At 48.8% G+C, this 22,788-nt stretch overlaps 1 protein-coding gene across 1 annotated transcript in view; it reads left to right on the plus strand.

Moving 5' to 3' along the window:
* Positions 1-22,788, plus strand: part of vti1b (vesicle transport through interaction with t-SNAREs 1B) — a 42,025-nt gene that overhangs the window by 355 nt on the left and 18,882 nt on the right. The window lies entirely within an intron of this gene.

Below are 22,788 nucleotides of genomic sequence, written 5' to 3' on the forward strand. Positions count from 1 at the left end.
TTCAGCCCCTGCCTTAACCATTGGAAGATTATGTCTGATATAGAAAGGCCAACACTGCTGATCTCGCAGAACACGTTTACTGGTAGTATGGAACAACTTGCATTTATATAGCGCCTTTCACGACCTCCGGACGTCCCAAAGCGCTTTACACCTACTGAAGTACTTTTTCAAGTGTAGTCACTGTTCCCATGTAGGAAACGCAGCAGCCAATTTGTGCACAGTGAGCTCCCACAAACAGCAATGTGATAATGACCAGGTAATCTGTTTTAGTGATGTTAATTGAGGGATAAATATTGGTCAGGACACCAGTAGAAGAATTCCCCAGCTCCTCTTCAAAATAGTGTTATGAGACTTTTTACGTCCACCTGAGAGGGCAGAGGTGACCTCGGTTTAATCTCTCCGAAAAACGGCACCTCCGACCGTGCAGCACTCCCTCAGTACTACACTGTAGTGTCAGCCTAGATTTTTGTGTTCAAGTCTCTGGAGTGGGACTTGAACGCACAACTTTGTGACTCGTAGGTAATGGTGCTACCAACTGAGCCACAGCTGACACAAATGACAGCGGAAACTCTTTTTGGAATCTTCTTGCAGACTCCAGTTTGAAAATTTGGTTTATACTGCGACTGTAGGAGAAATTTTAATGGGGAATAAGGAAATGGCAGAGAAATTAAACAAATACTTTGTCTGTCTTCACGGAAGAAGATGCACAAAACTTTCCAGAAATAGTGGAAAACCAAGAATCGAGCAAGAATAAGGAACTGAAAGAAAGTAGTTTTTTTTTTAAAGTACTGAAAGCCATTAAATCCCCTGGACCTGATGACCTACATCCTAGGGTTTTAAAAGAGGTGGCTTTAGAGATAGTGGATGCATTGGCTGTCATCTTCCAGAATGGTTCCTGCAGATTGGAAGGTAGCAAATGTAACTCCACTATTTAAGAAAGGAGGGAGGGAGAAAATGGTGAACTAGCGACCAGTTAGCCTGACACCAGTAGTAGGGAAACTGTTAGAATCTATTATTGACATGGTAACAGGGCACTTAGAAAATAATAATAGGATTGGTTACAGTTAAGATTGATATATGAACGAGAAATCATGTTTGACTAATCAGTTAGAATTTTTTGAGTTTGTAACTGGCAGAATAGATAAGGGGGAACCAGTTGATGTTGTGTATTTGGATTTTCAGAAGGCATTTGATAAGGTGCCACACAAAAGGTTATTAAACAAATTATGGCTCATGGGATTCGGGTAATATACTAGCATGGATTGAGGATTGATTAATGGACAGAAAACAGAGAGTAGTAATAAACATGTCATTTTTGAGTTGACAGGTTGTAACTAGTGAGGTACCGCAAGGATCAGTGCTTGGGCCTCAATCTATATCAATTATTTGGATGAGGGAACTAAATGTAATATATCCAAGTTTGCTGATGATACAAAACTAGGTGGGAATGTAAGTTGAGTGTAGGATGCAAAGAGACTTCAAGGGGATATAGACAGGCTAAGTGAGTGGGCAAGTACATGGCAAACAATATGTGTAGAAATATAAAGATATATACTTTGATAGGAAAAATATAAAAGCAGAGTATTTTTTAAATGGTGAGAGATTGGGAAATGTTGATGTTCAGAGGGACCTGGATGTCCTTGTACATGAACCATTGAAAGTTAACATGCAGGTACAGCAAGCAATTAGGAAAGCAAATGGTATGTTGGTCTTTATTACAAGAGGATTTGAGTATAACAGTAAAGATGTCTTACTGCAATTATATAGGGCCTGGGTGAGATCACATCTTGAGTATTGTGTACAGTTTTGGTCTCCTTACTTAAGGAAGGATACACTTGCCATAGAGGGAGTGCAACAAAGGTTCATTAGACTGATTCCTGGGATTTGGGGGGGAGAGGGGAGGGAGAGAGATTGAGTAGATTAGGCCTATATTCTCTAGAGTTCAGAGGTGATCTCATTGAAACGTACAAAATTCTTACAGGGCTTGACACGGTAAATGCAGGGAGGATGTTTCCCCTGGCTGGGGAGTCTAGAGCCAGGGGGTCACACACTGTCTCAGAATAAGGGGTCTGCAATTTGGGACTAGGGTGAGGAGAAATTTCTTCACTGAGGGTGGTAAATCTTTGGAATTCTCTACCCCTGAGGTACAGAGATTGATAGATTTTTGGATATTAAGGGAATCCAGGGATATGGGGATAATGCAGAAAAGTGGAGTTCAGGTATCAGCCATGATATATATGAATGATGAGTGAAAATTTGTTAGGCCCATTGAAGGTTATCTCTCCAGTACCCAAAGTATTTTCCCCCTCTCCTCGCCCCCCCGCCCTTTATAAGATCAGGTGTGAACTGTGAGGTGCTTATAACCTCCAGAATTCATCCTGCTCCAGCCCATCTGCTCTTCCTGACTGTAGCTATCCCTAACCCAGCGTTGACCTAACCGCACTATACCTCTCCTATAATCCATCCCACCCATCACCAGATCCATCTCTTCTAGGAGACCTATTTCCTGTGGCCTTAATCCCCTTATCAGTCAGCTCCTGACCACATAACAACTACTGTTAAGCCCAGTGCTCACTGATATCAGCTGTTCCCTCTCTTGGGTACAGGTACAGAAATTACATTCTCTCTGACTGTTGTGCATTGTCACTTTGCAGCCTCTCTGCAGTCTTTGGCATATTCAACCACATAAATCCTTTTCCAGTGTTTTTCTGGCATTGTTCGACTCAGTTGGACTGGCCTCAAATGCCTCCATTCTTGTCTATTCGATCATAACCAGAGTATCGCCACCAATCCCTGCACTGTCACCATGAGAGTTCCTTAAGAATCTATCCTTGGTCCCTTCCGGTTCCACATCTACATGCTTCCATTTGGTGATATCTTCAGACATGGGATCAAGTTTCCATGTGTAGGCAGATGACATCCAGCTCTACATCTTACCACTTCTCTTGGCCCCTGCAGTGCTGTCAGACTGCTTTTCTGACATTCAATCTTGGATGAGTCAGCATTTCAATGTAAGCTGTTGTTGTTTTCCCCTCACCTTGCCATGTTTCAAAGCTACTGAAATCACCCTGCTCTTTAAAAGGCCTACTTTGGTCCTCTCCAACTATTATTTTATCTCGCCTCTCCATCGTTGTGGAATGTGTCATCGCCATGCGACCATCTCTCTGACCACTCCTTGTTCTGAGTCCCTTCTGGTTGCCTTGAGGAAGAATTCATAGAGTGCATAAGGGACGGGTTCTTTGAGCAGTATGTAACGGAACCAACCAGGGGGCCTGGTTCTGAGGAGGTCCCAGCAAATTGGAAAACTGCAAATGTAATGCCCCTATTTAAAAAAAGGCTATCTTAGATCTGGTCCTGTGTAATGAGACAGGACTAATAAACAATCCCCAAGTAAAGAACCCTTGGAATGAATGATCATAACATGGTTGAATTTCAAATTCAGATGGAGGGTGAGAAAGTTTGATCTTAAACCAAAAGTACTAAGCTTAAATAAAGGAAACTACAAAGGTATGAGGGCAGAGTTGGCTAAAGTGGACTGGGAAAATAGATTAAAGTGTAGGATGGTTGATGAACAGTGCGTACATTTAAGGAGATATTTCACAACTCTCAAGAAAAATATATTCCAATGAGGAGGAAAGGGTGTAAAAGAAAAGATAGCCATCCATGGTTAACTAAAGAAATAAAGGACGGTATCCAATTTAAAAACAAGGGCATACAAAGTGGCCAAAACTAGTAGGAGGACAGAAGATTGGGAAGCTTTTAAAAGCCAGCAAAGAATGACTAAAAAAAATGATTAAGAAAGGGAAGATAGACTATGAAAGTAAACTAGCACGAAATATAAAAACAGATAGCAAGAGTTTCTATAGGTATGTAAAAAAGAAGATTGGCTGAAGTAAATGTTAGTCCCTTAGAGGACGTGACTGGGAAATTAGTAATGGGGAACATGGAGATGGCAGAAACTCAACAAATATTTTGTATCAATCTTTACGGTAGAAGACACTAACAATATTCCAACAGTGGATAGTCAAGGGGCTATAAGGAGGGAGGAACTTAACACAATCACAGTCACTAAGGAGGTGGTACTCAGTAAGATAATGGGACTAAAGGCGGATAAGTCCCCGGACATGATGGCTTGCAAGAGAAGTAGCGGCAAGGATAGTGAATGCATTGGTTGTAATTTACCAAAATTCCCTGACTTCTGAGGAGGTCCCAGCAAATTGGAAAACTGCAAATGTAACACCCCTATTTAAAAAAATAAAAGGAGGCAGACAAAAAGCAGGAAACTATAGACCAGTTAGCCTAACATCTGTGGTTGGGAAGATGTTGGAGTCCATTATTAAAGAAGCAATAGCACGACATTTGGAAAAGCATAATTCAGTCAGGCATGGATTTATGAAGGGGAAGTCATGTTTGACAAATTTGCTGCATTTCTTTGCGGATGTAACGAACAGGGTGGATAAGGGGAAACCAGTGGATGTGGTGTATTTGGACTTCCGGATGGCATTTGACAAGGTGCCACATAAAAGGTTACTGCACAAGATAAAAGTTCATGGGGTTGGGGGTAATGTATTAGCATGGATAGAGGATTGGTTAACTAACAGAAAACAGAGAGTCGGGATAAATGATTCATTCTCGGGTTGGCAATCAGTAACTAGTGGGGTGCCGCAGGGATCAGTACTAGGACCCCAACTATTTACAATCTATATTAATGACTTGGAAGAAAGGACCGAGTGTAACATAGCCAAGTTTGCGAACGATACAAAGATGGGAGGGAAAAGCAAAGTGTGAGGCGGGGACACAAAATCTGCAAAAGGACACAGACAGGCTAAATGAATGGGCAAAAATTTGGCAGATGGAGTATAATGTTGGAAAGTGTGAGGTCATGCACTTTGGCAGAAAAAAATAAAAAGAGCAAGTTATTATTTAAATGGAGAAAGATTGCAAAGTGCTACAGTACAGCGGGACCTGGGGGTACTTGTGCATGAAACACAAAAGGATAGTATGCAGGTACAGCAAGTGATCAGGAAGGCCAATGGACTCTTGGCCTTTATTGCAAAGGGGATGGAGTATAAAAACAGAGAAGCCTTGCTACAGCTATACAGGGTATTGGTGAGGCCACACCTGGAATACTGCGTACAGTTTTGGTTTCCATATTTACAAAAGGATATACTTGCTTTGGAAGCAGTTCAGAGAAGGTTGATTCCGGAGATGAGGGGGTTGACTTATGAGGAAAGGTTGGGCCTCTACTCATTGGAATTCAGAAGAATGAGAGGTGATCTTATTGAAACGTAGAAGATTATGAGGGGGCTTGACAAGGTGGATGCAGAAAGGATAGGAGAGACTAGAACTAGGGGGCATAATCTTAGAATAAGGGGTCGCCCATTTAAAACTGAGATGAGGAGGAATTTCTTTTTCCGGTTGTAAATCTGTGGAATTTGCTGCTGCAAAGAGCTGTGGAAGCTGGAACATTGAATAAATTTAAGACAGAGATAGACAGTTTCTTAACCGATAAGGAAATAAGGGGTTACGGGGAGCAGGCAGGGAAGTGGACCTCTGTCTAGGATCGGATCAGCCATGATCGTATTAAATGGCGGAGCAGGCTCGATGGGCCGTATGGCCTACTCCTGCTCCTATTTCTTACGTTCTTATGCCTTCTGTCTTGTCCACCCTGGTCACAGTCATCTCTGATATTCTGTGTGACGACAATGATGCTTTTTCCTCCTTGCCCTCAAACTCTCCAGCCTTCAATTACACCATCTTTCTCCAGCTCCTCTCCGCTGTTGTCCCCTCCCATGGCACTGCCCGCTCTACTGGTCCCAACATAGCAAGCCAGCACCTCCTCGTATACTTAGGTTAGCTCTGTGTCGTAAGGTTTCTTCTTTGGCTCTCTCGACACTTCTTGTATAAATATTACCTCTTGGAAAGCATTATCCTTCAGTAAGGGGTCAGCTTTCAAAGTATGGTGGTGATACCTACCTTTACATCTCCAATACCATCTGTGAATCCATGGTTCTCAGTGTTGTTGAACTACCTGTCTGACATCAAGTTGTGGATGAAGCAGAACTTCATACAGCTCAATATTGTCAAAACTGAACTACAACCAAGGCCTTGATCCCAGCTTCTTTCCAGGATGCCTGCTGAAGCACAGTCCACTGGTATGTAGTCTAATTGTCTTGCTCAACTCCAAGTTGAGTCTTAAACCCCACATCCAGTCCATCACCAATGCTGTCAACTTCCATCTCTGAAACATCGCCTGTCCCTGCCCCTACTTATCTTCCCTGCTGATGTACACTTTTGTCAACTCTAGACTCAACTTTTCCAATTCTCTAATTTTTGACCTGCTGAGCTTCACCCTATGTTGTGGAATATTTCAAAATACTCAACACAATTCTGATATTGAGGGTACACACAGTCTTTATTAGCAGGTGTGGGGAGACAACCTGCTTTCTGTCTTTAGCCAGACTTCTCCAAAAACAGCATGTGCATGATTTTTATACATTCAAATGACGTGTTATACAATGTCCCCACCCACCTTCTAGAACATTCCATATTACATCATTAGTCTTAATTACTGTTACTATCAGGTGTCCACCTTAGTTTAGGTAATAGTTAGACAGTTGGCAGTTGAGGTCAGCTCATTTAGCTTAATCATATTTCGCTTTTATCATGTTTAGCCTTGTCCAGTGTTTCGTCACAAGCGGTTGTCCAAGATATCACTGGCTTCTTGTCACACAAGCTATTGTTTGAGCTAGTGTCTTATTTCTCTCTCTCCCTCGTGCTCCCCTTTCAGTCCCCCCTTTTGGCCCTTGGCTATAATTGGCCCAAGGTAGCCACTAAGGGTTGTACTGAGTTTAAGTCCTGCTAGTCTGGAGAAGTTTGCTCCAATCTGTCCATGGCTCTCTGCGTTTGAGCGATTGTGGCTTTTGCCAACTTTCTGATTCTTTGTCGCCTGTATTTGTAACAGCAGCTTGCTATCAAGTATATAGTGATTATTACCTGGAGGGGTACCCGGGTGTGGGATACTATTCTTATCCAGGGATGTATCTGGACATTCATGCCCCAGTTCCATGCTATACTGTACCACGGGGAAGTGCCCAAAGTTTCGATGTTCTTCCCAGTTCTCCTGATTTCCTCTTGTATCTGAGAATGTGAAAAAGGATTGCGAAAGTGGTAGATGGCTAGAAAAGGTAGCAAAAAGATGGAGATAGGGAATCATGGGAAAATGGCTAAAAGAAAATGTCAAGCTGCGATATTTGCCCTGTCGACGCAAACAAAGGATTACTCAGAGTTGTGGTCAAACACGAGTTACGTGAAAAAGCAAAAGTCAGACATGATTCAGACGAGGTGCTGCTATATCCAGCCATGAAATAGGGAAATCGAAACAATAAACACATCCCTGGAGCCCGCCCTATTTGGAGAGTTGCTAGCCTGCAATTGGGTATGCTATGGGGGAAATCGACCAATGATTGTATAAACTGAGTGTCACTCAAATGTGTTCTGCTGTAACAATGTATAAGTGTTGAGCTTTTGTACTATTACGAGACTTGTCAGGAGAAAGGTGGACAGACTCGAATCGAGAGTGTTCCCTTTTATCTTAACAGGTCCCGGCCGGAAAATAAAGGTCTTATGTTGCTAAGACTAAAAGTGTTCGTGTGTCAGTGAATTCGCTGAAACAGATTGAAGGGAAAAGAATCCAGTATCAACATATCTGGTGGTATTGCTTCACCATTTTCTCCAGCCTATTTGCTAACTGGGTTAAGTGTTCAGGGAGTTTTGGGATTTCGGGTCCCTCGGGAATCAGATATTCCCGCAAGTTCCCTTTTATCCTCTCCGTGGCATTGAAGGTCATTTGTCGTCTTTTGTATATTACTATCAGTTGCTGATGTCCAATAGTGGATGGTGTTTGTGGGTGGAAACAGAAGCTTGCAGTGTTGAATGGGCATACGAGGGGTCTGCAGGCATATTGTTTTTCACTCGTCGTCACACAGTACTCCCCCTTACCCTGGTAGGCAACGCAGGTTGGCTCATATTGGGCCTGAGTCACTTCCACAGTGCAATTTGTGGTAGTGTTAAATCCGCATAGTGTCTGGGTTCCAGTCCCAACTGGGTGTGGGCACATTGCTGTGTTTCCATGCTCCTTGCATTCGGTCAGTGATATTCCTACCAGGGTCTTTCCCATACCAGGTGCTGGCTCCTTCTTAGTGGCATGTTTAACGGTTGGGTAATATCGGATGTGTGCCTTTCCCTGATTTACCCCTATATTTTCCACTTGGTATAATGGGTAAGATTTTTGGCCCTCGACCATGGCTGGGATCATCATGATCATTCCGAGATATTGTGTGTGATTTGTCACAATTCATACCAGTGGGGTATACTCGGATCAACCCTCAGAGTTGGCATGCTGTCAGATTGCTTGGATCACTGGCCATGCCTTTTACTTCCTCGTTACTGATCCAGCTAGGGACCTTGCCCTGGTCCATACTGGCACGGACTTAACCAGTTATCCATGCCCCATAGGTGTGACATAACATTTTGTTTTTATTTTCTCTCTGGTTCTGTGTTTTGGCATCTATTAGATGGTTGGTGGTCTTTGCATGTTCCTCTAGGATGTGGGTTATTCCCAACAGGGTTTCTGCCGTGTTTGTCCCCAGCTGGCTTCCCTTTTGAACCTTGATGTTTGTTTGTGTCAATACCCGCTTTAGTTTGTCATTTAACTTTCCTAGCTCTTGGTCCACTGCCTCGGTATCAAGCGTATTGACTAGTGAAGTTCCTGTGTTGAACATCGTCCCCACATCCCCCAGTTCTTCCTTTTCTTCCTGTCCCACTTTCTTTTTCCTGTACTATGCATCCCTGACCCTTGGGCAGCTTGGTCTATAACATTTTTTATCAGCGTTTTATACAGCTGTTGGGTTTGTGGGCTACACCATGTTGGGAGGTATATCTGCGCCAGATTTAATACCACAGGCACAAGCTCGTGACGTACACTATCATACAATATTCTCTCATTGTCCACCAATGTCAGTCCACCTTTAGGACCTGGGGTTGTCTCCGGATTCAGTGTCCTAGGGCTTCAGCATCGTAGTGGTTGATGGTGAGGTAGTTGTTGTTGGGTGTGGTCGGCAGACTCTCCACCATCCTGTGTCGCTCGAATGTGCTAAGCTCGGGCAGTTCCAACCGCCCAGCGGGACTGCTTGCTTCTTTTCAGGGTCTTTCAGGTTTGCTGGTGTCCACCACCAACTCTGTACCCATGTACACCCATCTTTATCTAATTCGATATCGTGGAAGTTGGTGCAGTTGTGGGTACCATTCGAGTATCCTATTGTGTTTCGTCTGGTGAAGAGGGACCATTTTCCGTGTTCTGCACATTCTATGCATACTGGTGCCCCTGTGCTTGCCTGGATTGTTCCATTAATGCATGTTACACTGTCTTCCGTGTTAAATCGTATATCGGAGTGGAATTGTACACGTTCACCCTCGCTGATGGTTAGCCCAAGGCTGATAGCAGCGTCATGGTTGCGGTTTAGCTATATGGTCTTAGTCGTCATAGTTTGCCGGCATTCAGATAATATTCGGCCTTCGTGTTTTTGCCCCCAAAATGGATAACCTCACATTTATCCACATTATACTGCATCTGCCATGCATTTGCCCACTCACCCAACCTGTCCAAGTCACCCTGCAGCCTCTTAGCGTCCTCCTCACAGCTCACACCGCCATCCAGTTTAGTGTCATCTGCAAACTTGGAGATATTACACTCTAATCCTTCATCCAAATAGTTAATGTATATTGTAAAGAGCTGGGGTCCCAGCACTGAGCCCTGCGGCACTCCACTAGTCACTGCCTGCCATTCTGAAAAGGACCCGTTTATCCCGACTCTCTGCTTCCTGTCTGCCAACCAGTTCCCTATCCACGTCAGTATATTACCCCCAATACCATGTGCTTTGACTTTGCACAACAATCTCTTGTGCGGTACCTTGTCAAAAGCCTTCTGAAAGTCCAAATACACCACATCCACTGGTTCTCCCTTGTCCACTCTGCTAGTTACATCCTCAAAAAATTCCAGAAGATTCGTCAAGCATGATTTCCCTTTCATAAATTCATGCTGACTTGATCCGATCCTGTCACCACTTTCCAAATGCGCTGCTATTTCGTCCTTTATGATCGATTCCAACATTTTCCCCACTACTGATGTCAAGCTAATTACCCGTTTTCTCTCTTCCCTCCTTTTTTTTTAAAAAAGTGGTGTTACATTAGCTACCCTCCAGTCCATGGGAACTGACCCAAAGTCGATAGACTGTTGGAAAATGATCACCAATGCATCCACTATTTCTAGGGCCACTTCCTTGAGCACTCTGGGATGCAGACTATCAGGCCCCGGGGATTTATCGGCTTTCAATCCCATCAATTTCCCTAACACAATTTCCCGCCTAAATAAGGATATCCTTCAGTTCCTCCTTCTCACTAGACCCACTGTCCCTTAGTACCTTCGGAAGGTTATTTGTATCTTCCTTCGTGAAGACACCGAAGTATTGGTTCAATTGGTCTGCCATTTCTTTGTTCCACATTATAATTTCACCTGAATCCAACTGCAAGGGACCTACGTTTGTCTTTACTAATCTTTTTCTCTTCACATGTTTATAGAAGCTTTTACAGTCAGTTTTTATATTCCCTGCAAGCTTCCGCTCGTACTCTATTTTCCCCCTCCTTAATTAAACCCTCGGTCCTCCTCTGTTGAATTCTAAATTTCTCCCAGTCCTCCGGTTTGTTGCTTTTTCTAGCCAATTTATATGCTTCTTCCTTGGCTTTAACACTATCCTTAATTTCCTGTGTTAGCCATGGTTGAGCCACCTTCCCAGTTTTATTTTTACTCCAGACAGGGATGTACATTTGCTGAAGTTCATCCATGTGATCTTTAAATGTTTGCCATTGCTTATCCACCGTCATCCCTTTTAGTATCGTTTGCCAATCTATTCTAGCCAATTCACGGCATACCGTCGAAGTTACCTTTCCTTAAGTTCAGGACCCTAGTTTCCGAATTAACTTTGTCACTCTCCATCTTAATAAGGAATTCTACCATATTATGATCACTGTTCCCCAAGGGGCTTCGCACAACAAGATTGCTAATTAGTCCCTTCTCATTACACAATACCCAGTCTAAGATGGTCAGCTCCCTGGTTGGTTCCTCGACATATTGGTCTAGAAAACCATCCCTAATACACTCCAGGAAATCCTCCTCCACCGCATTGCTACCAGTTAGGTTAGCCCAATCAATGTGTAGATTAAAGTCGCCCATGATTACTGCTGTACCTTTATTGCACACATCCCTTATTTCTTGCTTGATGCTGTCCCCAACCTCACTACTACTATTTGGTGGTCTATACACAACACCCACTAGCGTTTTCAGCCCTTTGGTATTCCGCAGCTCCACCCATACCGATTCCACGTCATCCAGGCTAATGTCCTTCCTTACAATTGCATTGATTTCATCTTTAACCAGCAACGCCCCCCCGCCTCCTTTTCCTTTCTATCTCTATTTCTTAAATGCTGAATACCCTTGGATGTTGAGTTCTCAGCCTTGGTCCCCCTGGAGCCATGTCTCCGTGATGCCAATCATATCCTATCCGTTAACTGCTATCTGCACAGTTAATTCATCCACCTTATTCCGAATACTCCTCGCATTGAGGCACAGAGCTTTCAGGCTTGTTTTTTTTAACACACTTTGCCCCTTTCGAATTTTGCTGTAATGTGGCCCTTTTTGTTTTTTGCCTTGGGTTTCTCTGCCCTCCACTTTTACTATTCTCCTTTCTATATTTTGCTTCTGTCTCCCTGCATAGGTTCCCATCCTCTTGCCATATTAGTTTAACTCCTCCCCAACAGCACTAGCAAACACTCCCCCTAGGATATTGGTTGAGATCCTGCTAACTACGCCAATTGTTGTGGAATATTTCAAAATACTCAACACAAGTCTGACATCAAGTTGCACACAGTCTTTATTCACGTGTGGGGAGACCGCCTGCTTTCTGTTTTTAGCCAAGCTTCTCCAAATTGATACAGCATGTACATGATTTTTATACATTCAAATGACGCGTTGTACAATGTCCCCGCCTACCTTAGAACATTCCATATTACATCATTAGTCTTAATTCCTGTTACTACCAGGTGTCCACCTTAGTTTAGATAATAGTTAGACAGTAGGCAGTTGGTCAGCTCATTTAGCTTAATCATATTTCGCTTTATCTTGTTTAACCTTGTCCATTGTTTCATCACACAAGCTGTTGTCCAAGATATCACTGGTTTCTTGCCACACAAGCTATTGTCCGAGCTATTGTCTTATTTCTCCCTGTCTCCCTCATTCTCTCTTATCCAGAAAGTTGCTGCTTTCATCCTATGGCAGAGAGTGGGTAGGGAAAGCCAACTCCAGGTATCCTACACCTGACAAAATGTCCAGAACACGAACTCCTCATCACCAACACCCTGTTCCGCCAGAGGGACAAATACAAGGCATCGTGGCAACACCCTCACTCCAAACACTGGCACCTGTGTCGAAATCTCGACCTCCGATAAACGACTCAGACACTTTCAGCTCCGGCAGAAGTTTCTTTTAAAATTTACTTGCTAGCAAGGAATAGGTCACACTCAGTCAATGGCTAAGTGAACACCTTCGTAATGGTACAATTTCACGAGATATTTATACATTGTGTCAGGATGGTCCAGTTTCCTGGTCAGTTATCTTTTTGCATCAAATGGATGAGGTCTCTACAAGAGATAATGGCTGGTGGTTTGAGTACTTCGAAAAGGGTGGGGTGGAGTGGAACTGGTGTCGTATGGACAATAGGAGAGCACCATGGATGGTACTTGTCTCAGCAGGACTTGTCTCCTAGCTGTCTGGTGGCTATCGGCCATTTCAAGCCAGGTTTAGCTGTTTATGCAAGCTGACTGCTTGTTGCAGAAATTTCTGGAAGGACCAGGACTCCATTTTGTTTTATATTAAAAAGGGCACAAAAATACCATGTGGTACAGCTTAGATAAAAATACATTTCCACATTCCCCCATTTTGTCCTTCACAAGGACAACTTAATCCATTCTGATCTTGTACAGTCTCTCTCTTTCCATTTCCACACAAGAGCCTTCAGTAGTTGTTGCTACCATACTCTAGCCATGGTCTCGGGAGGTAACATGGTTTTTCCCAGCCTGGCACAGCAACACTTAACCAAGACAAATAAAAGTCTTTGCCCTATATCTATCAGCAGGAATATGATCAAACCCTGTACCACAGATCTCCCTAGGGATCCCAATCATCCCGATGCCCAACCCCACAAGGTGATACCGTCCTGGCCAACTGTCTGTTTATACTCTATTACCTTTTTCCTAATGTATTCAGCTAGACTGCCGATTTCTTCTGATTTATCTGGGATATACATACAGCATTCTCCACCTATTAATGCGCATGTCCCTCCCTCCTTGGCTAGGAGATAATCTAAGGCCATACGATTTTGGAGAGTCACTGTTCGAATAGCTACCATTTCATCATTCACCCCTTCAAAGGCTTGGGAAGTTGCGTTGGCTACTGATTCGACTAAGTTAGCCAGTTTCCGTAACTGCCATTCGGTTGATGCTATTCCATCGGGTGGCACCATTACCTTGAATATTCCATTTAGCCATGTCCAATCCCGTTTAAATCTATGACTTCCATAGGCATCCCTTAGAGTCTTTATTGATCTGATAAAGGGTACCACATATCCTAAGTAACAGGACCCTGTCCAGTTGGCTGGTAACCATGGGTAGGCTTTATGGCCACAAATAAAGTAGGTGCAATTATAGGACGTCCGCTCCTGGTCCTTTCGCGCCATCCATACTCGAGTGGTCTCACCTTCCCACCCTTCACCTGGGGCTTTGTTATGGACCATTGTCCAGCCAACGGTTGCTATCTTTCTCCCATCAGTGGGATTAGTTGTGGCTTGCCATTTAGTCATTTGGGAACACTTGCTGCGACCCATTTCTGGTCCTTTAGTCTCATTACTCACTAGGCATATTATACCTTCAGGATTTCCTATTCCGGGAGTAATACTTAAGAAGGGTGGCTGACGGTTATTATTATAATTTGGCTAGTACCATCTCTGGAAGGTTGTAAGTTTATACCCTGCTGACCTCCATTCTGTTAGATCCTTCGTTTCTGACACCTTGGTTAGGTTTGTCCTATTTTGCACTATCAACCATTCTACCATTTCTGATTCATTAAAGGGGACAGATCTTGGGGGAATACCCCCTTCGGAGTGGACAGGTACATGGGAATATATCCAACAACTCGACAAGTTTCTTTCTTGAGCATACTTATATAACTCCGTGCCATAAATACGTTTACTTGCAGTTCCCTTCGGTGGCGTGTCTGTACCCCTGGTATAATCAATAATGCAAAGTAAAACCCTATCAAGCCCAGCACCATCAGTCCCCATAGTCCATACAGTTCCTTATTCAGTCTTCCTTTTTCTGTTCCTCTGGTTCCTTCTTCCCTTTTTTCTGGTCGGGTGCCCTTTTGCAATGGGACGCATGGATCCATGTTGGTCTTTCCTTGACCTTGATTGCAGTATTAGTCGCCAGCAAGACCTGGTATGGTCCTTCAAATCTTGGCTGTAGACTGCTTTTTCTTTTAAAGATTTTGATGTAAACGAATTCCCCGGGCTCCAGGTTATGACACTTCCCTTCCGCTGGCTTGACTTGAGCTTCCTTTACCTGTGAATGAAAGCTGGAAATACATTTGGTTAGTGCAATACAATAATTCAACATATTTTCCTCCATTTTGTGGATGTCCATTTGTTTTGTAGTAAATGGTGCTGTAAAAGGTAGTCGTTGGGGATGTCCCATAACTATCTCATGCGGTGACAGGCCTGTTGTTGTGTTGGTTGCAGATCGCATTACCATCAAGGCTAAGGGCAGCAGTTCTGTCCATTTCAGTCCAGTGACATTGCATAATTTTGCCAGCTTATTTTTAAGCGTTCCATTATGTCTTTTAACAAGTCCAGCTGATCGTGGATGATAACTGCAATGAAAAAGTTGATTAATCTGTAAAGCTTTACACATTTCTCTTATAACAGTTCCCGTGAAATGTGACCCGTTATCACTAGAAAGCTTAGCAGGGATTCCGAAGCGCAGTACGATTTATTTTAACAAACATTTAGCAACAGTCATGGCATTGGCCTTTTTACATGGAAAGGCTTCAATCCATCTAGAGAACACATCTACAATAACTAATACATACTTGAATCTCATACACATAGGTAATTCAATAAAATCCATTTATAAATGTACAAAAGGCCCCACTGGATTTGGGTGGGAGGCAGATTCTACTTTTTCCGTCTTACCCGGATTCATTGTCTGACAGGTAACACAATTTTCACACATTTGTTTTGCAATTGCCGAAATACCTGGTGCATACCAGGTTGCCAAAATATAGTCTGCCATTCCCCCTTTGCCTGCATGTGTGAATGTATGAACACATCGGCAATCCATGGAAGTAAGGATTTGGGCGCCACCACGCGGCCGTCGTGGTGAACCCATATTTCTCCTGGATTTTTATAACATTGATCCTTCGTTCAGGTCACCACCTCTTCCGTACTGGCCTGTGTCTGAAAGGCCAGCACGTCATTAATAGTGGGTGGCGGGACTGAGCTATTATTTTTTCTTAGTGGGAACAATGACACCTGCATCCCCCTTTTTGACAGAGCTGCTAACTTAGCTGCATTATCAGCTCTGGCAATCCCAAGTGCCACCTCATTCGACTGGCCTGTATGTGCTTGGTATTTGATAATGGCAAGTTTCAAGGGACATTGAATGGCTTGCAGGAGATTTTTCACTTGTTCTACATTTTGATAGTGGTTCCTGAAGAAGTCAGGTACCCGCGAATCTTCCAAATTTGTCCATAGTCATGTGATACCCCAAAAGCATACCTGGAGTCAGTGTAGATATTAACTGTTTGTCCTTCAGCCAGAATACAGAGTTAACGCAAACAATTCGGCTTGTTGGGCTGAAAAGGAGCTGGAAGAGAGGCTGTTTTGACAACATTAAACTGGGTTACAATTGCATAAGCCGCTCTAGGTTGGCCCCTATCATTTCGTAAGGCTGATCCGTCAACATAGTACACATTAGTACATCTGTTAAATTGATACATGGTTTAGTCACTAATTCGGTTACCATTTCACATGAATTGGGTTCGCCGTCTTCTTCTGTGGGGAGTAGAGTGGCTGGATTTAAGGTAGTACATCTTTTGATGATGAGGTTCGGATTTGATAACAGTTCAACTTCATATTTAGTGGTTCTTGCAGAGGTTAGGTGTTGGGTGGCACATTTAGTAAGTAAAATCTCGACAGAGTGTGGGATGTATAGAATGATCTGATGATTTAGAGTTATTGTCTGAGCCTGTTGTATAGCATAATAAGCTGCTGTCAACGAAGGAAGACATCCTGGTAGTCCACGTGCCACTGGGTACTGAAATACGCTACCGGTCGCTGCTTGTCCCCATGTAACTGAGTCACAACAGATTGTGCAAAACCCGACTTGTGATGAACAAATAAGTTAAATGGCTTACTGTAATCTGGTAATCCCAAGGCTGGTGCTGAAGTGAGGGACTGTTTAAGATTCTGGAAAGCATTCCGGGACACCTCATTCCAAATCAACTTTTCTTGTAGTGCGGGCATGGACATGTCTAACAGTGGTCTAACGATCTCGGAATAATTCATAACCCATTGCCGGCAGTATCCTGACATGCCGAGGAGACGTTTCATTTCTCTCTTGGTTACTGGTAATGGGGCAGAGCAGATTGCTTTTACTCGGTCTTGTGTCAATTGTCTCGTATCTCTGACCAATTCGTGTCCTAGATACCGAACTTTTTCTGAGACAAATTGTAACTTTGCCTTTGACACTTTGTGACCTTTCGAGGCCAGTGCTTTTAATAACACGAGAGTCCATTTCGCAGGCCAATTTGGAGGGTGAAGCGAGCAATAAGTCATCAACATACTGCACAAGTGTAGAACCTGCTGCTAAAATTACATCTTCCAGATCCCTCTTTAGGCATTGTGAGAATATAGTAGGGCTTTCGGTAAATCCCTGCGGGAGTCTTGTCCACGTATATTGGCGTCCTTTATACGTGAAGGCAAACAGGAATTGAGACTCTGAGTGAATGGGTATTGAGAAAAATGCTGAACACAGATCAATCACTGTGTAATATGTTGAGGTTGCCGGAATACTGGCAAGTATAATTGCCGGGTTGTGTACCACCGGATAAGTTGGGAATACAGGATGATTCACAGCTCGATGGTCTTGGACAAATCTCCATTTGTCACTATATTGGGCTTCTGCACCGGAAAGATCGGTGTGTTACACGGACTTCTAGTTGGAACGATTATTCCCTGGGCCAGCAGAGATGGAGGGCCTAAGTTTCGGGCCGTGCCTGACCTGGACGCCCGTTTTTCGCGCCACAAAGTGCACCTAAAAAAAAAAAACTTACTTATTCTCTGGCTCCCTGCAGGCCCTCTGGAGCTGGGCGCGGCGCAGCATGAGCTGTAGGGGGCGGAGCCAGGTCCCTGCACTGAAAACAGTGCCGGGACCTCTGCACATGCGCGCTACAGTGGGCGCGCATGTGCAGAACGTCCAGGCGCCCAAAACTGTGGGAGAGGCCAGAAGCACGCAGCCCCGAGCCCTGGCTGAATGGCCTCAGTGGGGCTGCGTGCTTAAGGCTCAACCCACCCGACCCGACCTGACCCCCGCTCCCTTCCGCCTCCTCCCCCCCCCCCCCCCCCCCCCCACACGACTCGACCTCTGCTCCTCGCACCCCCCCACCCCCCCCCCGGAAAACTGACCTCCGCGCCCCCACCCCGGATCTCCGCGACTCTCTCTTTACCCCCCCCACCGGGACCTCCGCGACTCTCCTCTCTTCCTCCTCCCCCCACCGGACCGCCGCGACTCTTTTCCCCCTCCCTCCACCCCCCTCCCCGAGACCAGACGCCACCTCTTGTAAATCCAGCCCGAAGTCTTGGGCCCGGCCGTTCAGCCTCCCCCTCTCGCCTTGCCCCCCTCCCTCCCCTCTCTCTATCCGCCCACCTCCCCTCCCCTCTCTCTCTCCCCCCTCCCCTCTCTCTCTCCCCCCTCCCCTCTCTTTCCCACCCTCCCCTCTCTTTCCCCCCCCTCCCCTCTCTTTCCCCCCCCTCCCCTCTCTTTCCCCCCCCCCTCCTCTCTCTTTCCCCCCCCTCCCCTCTCTTTCCCCCCCTCCCCTCTCTTTCCCCCCTCCCCTCTCTTTCCCCCCCTCCCCTCCCCTCTCTTTCCCCCCCTCCCCTCCCCTCTCTTTCCCCCCCTCCCCTCCCCTCTCTTTCCCCCCCCTCCCCTCCCCTCTCTTTCCCCCCCTCCCCTCCCCTCGCTTTCCCCCCCTCCCCTCCCCTCTCTTTCCCCCCCTCCCCTCCCCTCTCTTTCCCCCCCTCCCCTCCCCTCTCTTCCCCCCCTCCCCTCCCCTCTCTTTCCCCCCCTCCCCTCCCCTCTCTTTCCCCCCCTCCCCTCCCCTCTCTTTCCCCCCCTCCCCTCCCCGCTCGGTCCCCCCCTCCCCTCCCCTCTCTTTCCCCCCCTCCCCTCCCCTCTCTTTCCCCCCCTCCCCTCCCCTCTCTTTCCCCCCCTCCCCTCCCCTCTCTTTCCCCCCCTCCCCTCCCCTCTCTTTCCCCCCCTCCCCTCCCCTCTCTTTCCCCCCCCCCCTCCCCTCTCTTCCCCCCCTCCCCTCCCCTCTCTTTCCCCCCCTCCCCTCCCCTCTCTTTCCCCCCCTCCCCTCCCCTCTCTTTCCCCCCCCTCCCCTCCCCTCTCTTTCCCCCCCTCCCCTCCCCTCTCTTTCCCCCCCTCCCCTCCCCTCTCTTTCCCCCCCTCCCCTCCCCTCTCTTTCCCCCCCTCCCCTCCCCTCTCTTTCCCCCCCCTCCCCTCCCCTCTCTTTCCCCCCCTCCCCTCCCCTCTCTTTCCCCCCCCTCCCCTCCCCTCTCTTCCCCCCCCTCCCCTCCCCTCTCTTTCCCCCCCCTCCCCCTCCCTCTCTTTCCCCCCCCTCCCCTCCCCTCTCTTTCACCCCCTCCCCTCCCCTCTCTTCCCCCCCTCCCCTCCCCTCTCTTCCCCCCCTCCCCTCCCCTCTCTTTCCCCCCCTCCCCTCCCCTCTCTTTCCCCCCCTTCCCTCCCCTCTCTTTCCCCCCCTCCCCTCTCTTTCCCCCCCTCCCCTCCCCTCTCTTTCCCCCCTCCCCTCCCCTCTCTTTCCCCCCCTCCCCTCCCCTCTCTTTCCCCCCCTCCCCTCCCCTCTCTTTTCCCCCCCTCCCCTCCCCTCTCTTTCCCCCCTCCCCTCCCCTCTCTTCCCCCCCTCCCCTCCCCTCTCTTTCCCCCCCTCCCCTCCCCTCTCTTTCCCCCCCTCCCCTCCCCTCTCTTTCCCCCCCTCCCCTCCCCTCTCTTTCCCCCCCTCCCCTCCCCTCTCTTCCCCCCCTCCCCTCCCCTCTCTTTCCCCCCCTCCCCTCCCCTCTCTTTCCCCCCCTCCCCTCCCCTCTCTTTCCCCCCCTCCCCTCCCCTCTCTTTCCCCCCCTCCCCTCCCCTCTCTTTCCCCCCCTCCCCTCCCCTCTCTTTCCCCCCCTCCCCTCCCCTCTCTTTCCCCCCCTCCCCTCCCCTCTCTTTCCCCCCCCTCCCCTCCCCTCTCTTCCCCCCCCTCCCCTCCCCTCTCTTTCCCCCCCTCCCCTCCCCTCTCTTTCCCCCCCTCCCCTCCCCTCTCTTCCCCCCCCTCCCCTCCCCTCTCTTTCCCCCCCTCCCCTCCCCTCTCTTTCCCCCCCCTCCCCTCCCCTCTCTTTCCCCCCCTCCCCTCCCCTCTCTTTCCCCCCTCCCCTCCCCTCTCTTTCCCCCCCTCCCCTCCCCTCTCTTTCCCCCCCTCCCCTCCCCTCTCTTTCCCCCCCTCCCCTCCCCTCTCTTTCCCCCCCTCCCCTCCCCTCTCTTTCCCCCCCTCCCCTCCCCTCTCTTTCCCCCCCTCCCCTCCCCTCTCTTTCCCCCCCTCCCTCCCCTCTCTTTCCCCCCCTCCCCTCCCCTCTCTTTCCCCCCCTCCCCTCCCCTCTCTTTCCCCCCCTCCCCTCCCCTCTCTTTCCCCCCCTCCCCTCCCCTCTCTTTCCCCCCCTCCCCTCCTCTCTCTTTCCCCCCCTCCCCTCCCCTCTCTTTCCCCCCCTCCCCTCCCCTCTCTTTCCCCCCCTCCCCTCCCCTCTCTTTCCCCCCCTCCCCTCCCCTCTCTTTCCCCCCCTCCCCTCCCTTCCCCCCCTCCCCTCCCCTCTCTTTCCCCCCCTCCCCTCCCCTCTCTTTCCCCCCCTCCCCTCCCCTCTCTTTCCCCCCCTCCCCTCCCCTCTCTTTCCCCCCCTCCCCTCCCCTCTCTTTCCCCCCCTCCCCTCCCCTCTCTTTCCCCCCCTCCCCTCCCCTCTCTTTCCCCCCCCTCCCCTCCCCTCTCTTTCCCCCCCCTCCCCTCCCCTCTCTTTCCCCCCCTCCCCTCCCCTCTCTTTCCCCCCCTCCCCTCCCCTCTCTTTCCCCCCCTCCCCTCCCCTCTCTTTCCCCCCTCCCCTCCCCTCTCTTTCCCCCCCTCCCCTCCCCTCTCTTTCCCCCCCTCCCCTCCCCTCTCTTTCCCCCCCTCCCCTCCCCTCTCTTTCCCCCCCTCCCCTCCCCTCTCTTTCCCCCCCTCCCCTCCCCTCTCTTTCCCCCCTCCCCTCCCCTCTCTTTCCCCCCCTCCCCTCCCCTCTCTTTCCCCCCTCCCCTCCCCTCTCTTTCCCCCCTCCCCTCCCCTCTCTTTCCCCCCTCCCCTCCCCTCTCTTTCCCCCCTCCCCTCCCCTCTCTTTCCCCCCCTCCCCTCCCTCTCTTTCCCCCCCTCCCCTCCCCTCTCTTTCCCCCCTCCCCTCCCCTCTCTTTCCCCCCCTCCCCTCCCCTCTCTTTCCCCCCCTCCCCTCCCCTCTCTTTCCCCCCCTCCCCTCCCCTCTCTTTCCCCCCCTCCCCTCCCCTCTCTTTCCCCCCCTCCCCTCCCCTCTCTTTCCCCCCCTCCCCTCCCCTCTCTTTCCCCCCCTCCCCTCCCCTCTCTTTCCCCCCCTCCCCTCCCCTCTCTTTCCCCCCCTCCCCTCCCCTCTCTTTCCCCCCCTCCCCTCCCCTCTCTTTCCCCCCCTCCCCTCCCCTCTCTTTCCCCCCCTCCCCTCCCCTCTCTTTCCCCCCTCCCCTCCCCTCTCTTTCCCCCCCTCCCCTCCCCTCTCTTTCCCCCCCTCCCCTCCCTCTCTTTCCCCCCCTCCCCTCCCCTCTCTCTCCCCCCCTCCCCTCCCCTCTCTCTCCCCCCCTCCCCTCCCCTCTCTTTCCCCCCCTCCCCTCCCCTCCCTTCCCCCCCTCCCCTCCCCTCTCTTCCCCCCCTCCCCTCCCCTCTCTTTCCCCCCCCTCCCCTCCCCTCTCTTACCCCCCCCTCCCCTCCCCTCTCTTTCCCCCCTCCCCTCCCCTCTCTTTCCCCCCCTCCCCTCCCCTCTCTTTCCCCCCCTCCCCTCCCCTCTCTTTTCCCCCCTCCCCTCCCCTCTCTTTTCCCCCCTCCCCTCCCCTCTCTTTCCCCCCCTCCCCTCCCCTCTCTTTCCCCCCTCCCCTCCCCTCTCTTCCCCCCCCCTCCCCTCCCCTCTCTTTCCCCCCCCTCCCCTCCCCTCTCTTTCCCCCCCTCCCCTCCCCTCTCTTTCCCCCCCTCCCCTCCCCTCTCTTTCCCCCCCTCCCCTCCCCTCTCTTTCCCCCCCTCCCCTCCCCTCTCTTTCCCCCCCTCCCCTCCCCTCTCTTTCCCCCCCCTCACCTCCCCTCTCTTTCCCCCCCCTCACCTCCCCTCTCTTTCCCCCCCCTCACCTCCCCTCTCTTTCCCCCCCCTCCCCTCCCCTCTCTTTCCCCCCCTCCCCTCCTCTTCCCTCACGATTGATACGGATTCTTTTTCCCTCAATCTGTTTCAGCGAATACACTGACACGAACACCTCTTGCCTTTTCTGTAAAAGACCTTTATTGATGATTCTCCGGCCGGGACCTGTCAAGATAAAGGAACACACTCAATCAGAGCCTGTTTACCTTCCCCTGGACAAGCTCCTTTTCAGCGCGAAAAGCACAGTAGATATACATTTTCAAAACACAACACATTTGATTAGCACTTGGTCTATCCAATCCCTTTCTGCCTCCCCCCCCCCCCCCCCCGAGTACGTACAATGGCAGGCAAGAAAGTCTCCCAATTAGGGCTGGTGTCAGATAGGCTAGTTAAAGCTTTGCTACACTGTCTTCCCTTATCATTAAAGAACCCAATTAGTTTCTCTTCCTCCTTATCAGTAGAAGTTATTACTTTTCCCTTCCTATGTAGGATTGCTTTCTTTCTTTGTGCTGCCTCGGGCTTTCTCATGACCCGTGTCTAACCTCAACTTCAACTCTTGGTAACCGCTTTTTTTTCTGTTGATTCTGCAGTTGTCTGCATCTTGGCCATTTCTTTAGCTATTTTCCCATGATTCCCTATCTCCATCCTTTTGCCACCTTCTCTAGCCATCTACCACTTTCGCAACCCTTTTACACATTCTCATTCCCCCCTTTTATCATTCCATGATAACCCTGGTGCTTATTCCAGGAGTATCGCGTTCAGCCGTGCGCATTCTCTTTTCTGATCCTCCTTGTTGTCTGTGAGTCCACCTCGAGCCTCTTCGCAAGGTCTTATCAATGTCTGTTTAGGTTCTCACATCGTATCCTGTTGGAATATTATTGAATTGATTAATTCTGGAGCCT

This window comes from Pristiophorus japonicus, chromosome 4 (assembly GCF_044704955.1).
Source record: "Pristiophorus japonicus isolate sPriJap1 chromosome 4, sPriJap1.hap1, whole genome shotgun sequence".
NCBI classification, from domain to species: domain Eukaryota; kingdom Metazoa; phylum Chordata; class Chondrichthyes; family Pristiophoridae; genus Pristiophorus; species Pristiophorus japonicus.